We start from the raw sequence: 8,759 nt of genomic DNA, 5'->3' as shown, positions 1-8,759 counted from the left end.
AAATAACACTAGCATGATATTAATATTGCAAAACATAAACCCTATTCTATACTTCCATACCCTGGTGTGGGCAATGGAACTAATAACTAAAAACAAAAAGAACTAACCTGATTGAAGAACACCATGAACCAGAAAAATCATTAAACCTTGAGCATCGACTTCATCTCCTCACTTGAAGGAGAAGATTAGCCTTCCATAAAGAAGGAAGAACATGAAGAACGAGAAGAAGAAGAGTCGAAGAACATAAGACTAGAAAGACTAATTTATTAAGACTCGACTAGTTAAAATCAAATCTTTTATTATTAATCTCTCTCTGTCTCAAGTTCTGGAGACAAGAGTATAAGTGAATTGGCAAATTACATGAGGCACTTAGGTCCTTTATTTATAAGGCTTTCAATGAGTTCTATAAGCATTCCAAACCGCCATTTGTTTCCTAGTACAAATCAACTTCTTTCAGAGTCGAACTTCATCTCCAAAACTGAGAATAAAGTGCCTACAAGATTTTGGTTTCATCGTGCGGGCGCATGATCCTTTCTTCTCGAACCACGAAAGCAATGCATCCGGAAGACGATCCATCCATAAAGGCCCCAGGGCTGAAGTCTATTTTCCCTCTTTTGCTCTACCCTTCTATCCTCTTTTGCGGGCTTTGGTCCAAGCAACGAATCATTTTGCCTTAGGTTTCCAAATAGGCTTTAAAATAGGTCCAAGTCGCATCTTTAATAGCTTCAATTCCTTGGCCTTCTCCATGATTGTCCACGGGCTTCCCATGTGATCCTTAATGCTCTGATCGAATTACTCTAATTTTCCACAAAACTCTCTTTTTCACCTATAGAATCATAAAACATAACTAACAAACACTATTAGTCCACTAAGATGGCTAAACAAGAGACATAACCGAGGGTTAAATTGCACTTTTTGAGCACTTATCAAAACTCCCAACTAGCCTTTTGCTAGTCTCTTAGCAAATAAGATAAAAAAATAGATAAGTGATCAAAATCACATCCTAATAACAAAAATAAAATCCTAACTCACTTTTGCAGGCATTGCTATTGCATTTACCATATGCAACAAGGCTTTAAACGTTTAAGTTCTCCAAAAAGGACGAGTTATAGTCTCGTGAGGGTTTTCAGGTGATATACCCACAAAATCAATCAATAGTATGTTCAAGAATGATAGTATTTTTCAGAGAGAGAAATTCCTTACCCACTTAGTGCTTACTCCAACAGACGGTCCCAATTGCTAACTATAGTTTGCTGCAAAGACTCATAGATTTTGATGGGAAATAGTAAAAATTGACAAAATTCGCAATCAAGGCTTATGTGTGTACTCAGTTAATCTCCTATACTCTCCTATCCAATAAATGAAATCCCTAGTTTACCTTTAGACAGATAATCTCGACTTTCAATCCTCACTGGTTATACTCTCAGAAAAGAATCTCTCAGAAGATGGTATATTATTTTACCTCATGTATGTGGGGAAAAGAATAATGAATACGAACATCCCATATACTACCTTAAAACCAGACTTCTAGATGACAGTAGTCTCATAGAAAGAATGTCAATCACATATGAAGTGTCAGGTCCTCACTTTAGCATTCTCTCACCAATTCTAGACTTCGTACCATACTGTAGTGATAAGCCATGGGTTGTAACTTGGCTTGGGTATTAGTTTATGAAGAAAAGGTAAAAAGGATTCAAATGTTGTTTCTGAAAAGCACTAATGGTTTTGCTTCATTCTTTGGAAGATTTCTTCAAATTCTGTATTGCAGAAAAAATTATTCCTTTGTCTTAGCTTTTACATCTATTATGTTTTTTTTTTTTTTTATTTTTTCTTAAAGCTCAGTGGTATATCATTGATTAGTACTGGTGATAACCCGTAAAAACTAAACTAAATTTCTCTAACTTCATTCTTACGGTATCAAAGATTTTATTTCCTACTCTCAAATATAGATTCATGCAATATATAGAGAACATAATCGTTCCACTCTCAATCTATCAAGACTAAATATAATTAAACTAATCAAACACAAGAAACAATGGTGAGAGTAATGTGTGATGTGAAATTTCTATACTATCATTTCCAACACAAGAACAATAATAACAAGTCATAATTTAATAACTAATTTAAACTTTATACATCTAATTTTAACAATAGTCTAAGAATCAAAATGAAGACAACCTAATTTATAAATTTAAATCAATTAAAACTAAATAAGAATTTAATCAATAACTAAATTGAAATGAAGAACTAATTCTTTATTATAAACTAAATTTGATTCTAAATAATAATCTACTTTGTTCTAACACTAACTAATTGAAGGTAAAAACTAGATCTAAAACAAGTTATTCTAACTAATTAATGGAGTCTAATCTAATTTTCTAATCTAGATCTAGGTATCTTTAAGAGCTAAGTCTTCTCCACATAAATGGAGGAGACCAGATCCACTTTTTCGTGCATGGGCGGAGGAGCCATGTTTCGGGCCGGAAAATCGAGCCCAAAACCCAATTTCTTCAGTCCAAAGAGACCTTTTCAGCTGGATTTGACTTCTACAGATTTTTCGCCCACTTTTTCTCCTCTAATTGGGTCAAGGCTTGGACCATTGGAAAGCGCTTTCCAATTTGGTCGTTTTGACATAAGGTAGGCTTAATTCCGAGGTCTGAGTCCAAATATAGGACCTTTAGAAGTTCTGTTGACTTTTTTACACTGTTTAAGCCAGCGTTGACTTTGACTTTTAAGCTTTGACCGAGCTTTAAAAAGGCTTTTTCTCCTTGAATCTTGGCCTTTAATCACAGAACTTCTTAGCAACCAACCCTTACTCCTTTATCTTGCAAAAGGGGCACATTTCTACACATATTCGACTCTGAAGCCTGGAATACACAAAAGCACGATAACAATACTAACTCTTACTTATTAATCACATAATTGGTCTAAAGTAATATTGTTAAAGCGGTTAAAACTACAGTTTTGGGCTCTTATCAAACCACCCCCAAACAGTATTTTGTTTGTCCTTAAGCAAATATGAGAAATTAGAATAAGTGACCAAAAATAGAGTTCTAACTAATCTCATTTCGCCGAGTGCGATTGCATTGACCATATGCAACAAGGCCTTAAACCACTAGGAATTCCCTCGTGGATGAGTTATAGCCTCATGAGAGTTTCCCAGTGAAGGTACTCACAAACTTCATCTATACTACAATGACTAAGAAATAAAACTATTGTTTCCTTATTTATGTCTTAATGATCTATACATCTCACTAGTATTTAAACAAGAATGATCATTCTAAAACTTAAACTAATACATGCATAACAATCAAATCATCTTAAGAAAAACAACTATACAATGAACTATGATATGAAATGCAGTGGCAGGTCCGTTTCTGAAACTTTTGGGTAGCGTACCTAAGTAGGTTCTCACAAAGAATGTGTCAAAACACATAACACTCTTATTTTTCCACTCAAGATTGCTAACTCCAGTGTACAGTTGGCACACGTTTCCTCACAATCTCAATGACAATCCAAGGAAGTCGAGGTCGATCAAACACATCTACCACTTACTATCATACCAACTTTTTCCTAATTGAGCTAGAGGTCTTTATTAGGTGATACGGGGCGTAGGTGTTGGTTAAAGAAAGAAGGAAATGGATATTTAAAAAGGCAAGTCTGAGAAAGTAGGGTCTTCATATTATGTAACTAGAGAAAACCTTGTTCTTTTGCTTCTACACTTTGTTTCCATCCTTAGCCTTTTTATTTTAGCTTTTTGACTCCTTTTATTATATTTTTGGAGTTTTTACTTTATTTTATTTTTCTTTTCTTTGGATGGAAACTTCTTTTCTTTTTTTCTTTTCTGAAGCAACTAACTAATTTTTTGTTTACATTTCTCTTCTCTTTTCTTTACTCATCCTATTTCTCAGACTTATCCAAATAGGTAGGCTGATTTTATTTTTTTTTCTTTTGTTTTATTGGGTAAAGGATTTGTGGTTTGTGAAAAGGCTAATGAAAAGCTCATTGGGGTGACTAGCAGATAATAAATTTTATATAAGTGTGAATTTCTGGCTATATCAATCCAAAAAGGGCCTAAATTCTCACTTAGGATATGGTGTGGTGATCAAGCAAGTGGATGTGTAATTTCTCTACTCGGAATTTACTTCTCCTTTGTGTCATCACTCAGATATTTCACTCTTATGAGGTTTTTAGGCTAGATGCTCACAGGATATGTATTAAGTACTCTAACTTAAGTCTCAGAAAAATACTGCCAAGTACAATCAAAGATGCTCATGCAAGATGTTCGTGAAAAGATGCAATGACTATTACCTACGTATTAATCTATGTTTCAAAAATTAAATCCTAATTCAAGTACTATGTGAGATTTCTAGACTAATATCATTATGGAGAAGGGAACAATATCATTATCACTAAGTGCGTAGTCTAAATAATATTTATGATTTTTAACTTTTTATAAAGAAAAGTGGGTAATTTACATCCTAAAAGTGCCTAATATTTGCAAATGTTTTTATCCAACCCCCAAACAATCGAACGCTTTGTCCTCAAAGTGTAAAGAGATAAGGAAAGAATTTACCATAGAAACATGGCAAAAATTGGCAGTACCTGTAACAAAAATATTGTAAAGATGATATGATAACATGAAACATAATTAAACTGTTACATACGAACTAACACAAACTCTACTGGAGTAAACATGACAAGCAAAGGGTGGCAAAAAGATTTGAAATGAAATACCAAAATACGCCACCCCCAAACAAAATTAGAAAACTCTTTTTAAGCTTGAAATTTTTTGTTTGGCCTATACTCCAGAAAGTTGGTATTATATAAAAACTTGAGTCTTTTAAAGTCAGATTCCCTAGACTTAATGTGATATATATGTATTAACATGCAGTTTCCCATATATCAATAATCTAAATAATTATGGATCTTTCCATAAATAGTTAACACGAGATGCACCATTAAACAGAATTAAGCACCAAGATTTCCTATGGCATGGCTTAGTAGAATAGGACTGAATTCTGATGGATCTAGAACCTAATTGAGCATAAAGTTTCTTCTTTTTCTTTGAATGAAAAGTGTCCTAGTGAATGATCGTGAGAAAATGGATGGTTGTGGAAGATATGTAGGGTATGGATAAGTTTTAGATTGAAGGAATGGAAAAAATGAGTGCATGGTTTTAGCATAAAACTTATTGGTGGCATGGGTTGGTATTAGCACACATTTGAAAATGAAGGTATCAGGTGGCTCTTTACATAGTTCTTGAGAGGGTGGATCATCACAGGCTCTTAGAAACTCGTCGAATTCCTCATCTAGGTTGTTCGCATCCATATAATTATGGTATTCATCTCCATCTTTGAGGAATTCATCTATCTCGTCTATTGTGAGGTTTACTTCATCTCTTGTAGGGTTGGAAGGCAGGGTGGAAAATTCTTTCACTAGTTCAGTTATGTTCAAGGAGTCAAAATTATGATCTTTGTCTTCTTCCATAAGAGGGGTATCTACTAGTGTAGGGACGAGATCGTCAGAAGCACTAATGTGATATACAAAACTCTCAATAAACTTAACTTCACCTTCTACAGGAAAACCTAGTTGTCTCTGCTTTTGTCTAAACATGTTAACTTCTACAGAAAGATTTCCAAAAGAAAGAGTCATTGAGCCATCCCGACAATTGATTTGGGCATTGGCGGTTGCCAAGAAAGGACGCCCTCAAATGATGGGAATGGAATCATGAGCAACTTCTATGTCGAGAATAACAAAGTCGGCTGGATAGTAAAAATCTTGAACTTTAACGAGAATATTTTCAACTATGCCTTTGGGATACTTAATAGAATGATCGGCTAACTGCAAAGTCATTTTGGTTGGTTGAAGTTTGGTTAGACCTAGTTGTTTATATAAATAAAACGGGAGTAAGTTAACACTCGCTCCCAGGTCTAATAAAATAGTTGTTATGAAGGTATCACCTAAGGTGCATTGTACAGTAGGACGACCAGGGTACTTGTACTTAACAATTCTGTTATGTTCAGATAAAGAGGGATATTGTTCAGTTAAGAAGGCTTCATTGGGTATGTTGGTTTTCCTCTTGTTGGTGCACAACTTTTTTAGAAACTTAGCGTGTCCAGGTAGACTTTTTATAGCATCTAGAAAAGGTAGGTTTATAGTCAGATTTTTAAACACTTCCCTAATCTCATCAAAATTTTCGTCCTTTTTAAACACAATTAGTCTCTTGAGATACGGTGGTTTATCTCTATATTTAGCAATATTATTAGTCTTTGCTTTATCTCTAGCCGTTTTCCATCTAGGTGTCCATATTGGGACCTATACTGGTGTATGGTCTTCAATTTCTATTATTGGGTCTTGTAAGGTTTTTCCTTTTGGTTGTGGTTTAACTGGTACTTCTACAGTTGTAGGGTCTTCAGTTTCTATTACAGTATTTGGTATGGTTTCATTTTTAGCTTCTGTTTGCGGGTGGTCTTTAGGCATAGCTACTTTGTTATCAACTACTCTCCCTGAATGAAGGGTAGTGACTGCCTGTAGGTCCCCTTGGTTTATATTACCATTATAGTGAATACTGTTTATTTCAAAGGCGGTGTTTGTTGACTTAGGATTAGACACTGCTTAACCTGGAAACACACCTGTTTGGTTATTATTTTGGTTAGGAGACATGTCAATAACCTTTTGGCACAAACACTGCATCATTTGCATCGCTTGTTTCATCATATTAGAGTTTTGATCATGCTGATCTTTCATCAAGTTGGAGTTTTGTTGCATAATTTGATTTTGTTTTTCCAACAAGGTCACTACTAATTTGTCTGTAGATGGTTGAACTAGAATTAAGGCTTGTTGAGCGTTCATGTCTTGATGTCGATAGTTCTGGGTCATGAGCACTAAACCTCTATTCTAGTTACCTAAGTTCCCTTGTCCTTGATGTTGAGTTAACTGGTTGAAGTGTGGTGGTTGTGGTGGTGGTTGTGCATAGACAAAAGGACAATAGAAGTCGGAATGCTCAAGACTAAAACAGACATTACAACGAGTAGATTTAATGTTCATGACTGGAGTGGGTTGTTGTTGAACAGAGATGGCATCTACTTTTTTAGTGAGGGCATCGATAAGAGTTTTAAGCTCGGAATCAGGTTTAACCTCAAAAAAAGGAGTGGAGCGGGAAGAGTCATTACCTCCCCAATTGTTGTTCCTCTTAGATTGATCTTCTAAGAATGTATAAGCCTCCAAGACTCCTTTACTAAGAAAACTACCCCCAATCATGATACCTAGAACCTCCTTATGATGATGTGAAAGCCCCTTGAAGAAAGCACGAACAAGCGTGTCTTTCGCAAGATTATGATGTGGGCATTCAATGAGAATATCAGTGAAACGATTCCAGGCCTCTGAAAAGGATTCATTAGGATTCTGGAGGAAGAAATGAATCTTGTGAAGCATTTCATCTGTCTTTAGTGGTGGGTAAAACTGTCCAATGAATAATTGAACAAGTTGAGCCCATGAGTCCACAGAGTTTGGCATTTGGGCAGTTAACCAAGACGCCGCCTTGTCGGCTAGGGTGAAAGGATACACCCTAAGTTTAACTTGATTCGGACTTATGCTAGGATGATGGAATGTAGTGAGAACTTGCTCTATCCTATGCATATGCTGGTAAGGCTTCTCGTGGTCTAAACCATGAAAAACCGGTAATAAGTTAAATATATTAGGGGGAATTCAAAAATCCCCCACTAGGTCTGCAAGAACGATGCACGACTTAGGACAATCGTTTAGGGCTTTATAAAAATTAGAGAGAGGAGTCTCTTGTTCTTTAGCCATTGATGCAGGTGTAATGTGTGAAATTCTGGATAGGCGTGTGGTATTTATGTCTACGAAAAACAAGCTTGATTATACTAGAATTAAAACTCCTCCGATAGAAGAGGTGAGAAGTGGAAGAAGGACTACCTGAATGCCTCCTTGCTACGCATTTAAATAGCGTCTTGTATACCGATCTCAGTGTTTGTATGATGTTAGAAACAATGAATAATTTGAAGAAATGAAAGCTTGAACTAACCTGTAAAAAACCGGGCTGGTACACAAGAGGGCGCGGGTCGCGCTCACTTTTAGCCTGGGTAGGGCATGGGGTGCGCTCCGACCTTGCTCGAGGAATAGGCACGTAGGCACGAGTCGCGCTCGAAATTAGCCTTGGTTGGGCGCAGGGCGCGCTCAACCTTGGATGATGTCCAGTGTTTTTGGCGCGGGTCGCGCTCGAAAATAGGTTATCTAGGGCGCGGGTCACGGTCCAAAAAATTTTAAATTTTTATAGTAGTTTTCTAAGATTTCTATCAAGTAGCCTGTAAAATTTCAGATCAATCAGAGCTATGAAAGTCTTTCTACTACCCTTCAAAGTTTGTGAAATAGTTTTCGGACACAATACAAACAACCGAATGGTTAACCAATCAAAACAGAGAAACAAATCGCCAAAATTTTACTGGAGACTCCTGACAGATCATGGCTATTCCTGTAAACGTTTTAGAGGAATTGGAGTTCTAGAAACCCTCCTTACCGGCTGTTGTTCCAGAAATTAAGTGTTTGCAAAACTGCAGAAACACACTGGAAACACTCCACTAGTTAGGAGGTTAAAACAAATTAAAAAGTCGTCAAATTTTTACTGCAACCTCCTGACTTAGGATAGATACTCCTGTAAAAAGTTTAGAATTTTTAGAACTACCTAAGTAACCTTACTTGTCTGTTTTTCAAGAACTTACGGTTTGAAAACTGAAATG

The 8,759-nt window shown here is 36.0% G+C and overlaps 1 non-coding gene across 1 annotated transcript; it reads left to right on the top strand.

Annotated features, from left to right (window-relative positions):
• Positions 1-7,333: 7,333 nt before the first annotated feature.
• LOC147515813 (small nucleolar RNA R71) lies at positions 7,334-7,439 on the top strand. Its single transcript, XR_015214639.1, has one exon. It is a non-coding gene; the product is annotated as a small nucleolar RNA R71 (small nucleolar RNA).
• Positions 7,440-8,759: the final 1,320 nt, after the last annotated feature.

This window comes from Coptis chinensis, chromosome 2 (assembly GCF_015680905.1).
Source record: "Coptis chinensis isolate HL-2020 chromosome 2, ASM1568090v1, whole genome shotgun sequence".
Classification (NCBI taxonomy): domain Eukaryota; kingdom Viridiplantae; phylum Streptophyta; class Magnoliopsida; order Ranunculales; family Ranunculaceae; genus Coptis; species Coptis chinensis.
This window is presented reverse-complemented; position numbering and strand designations above follow the sequence as displayed.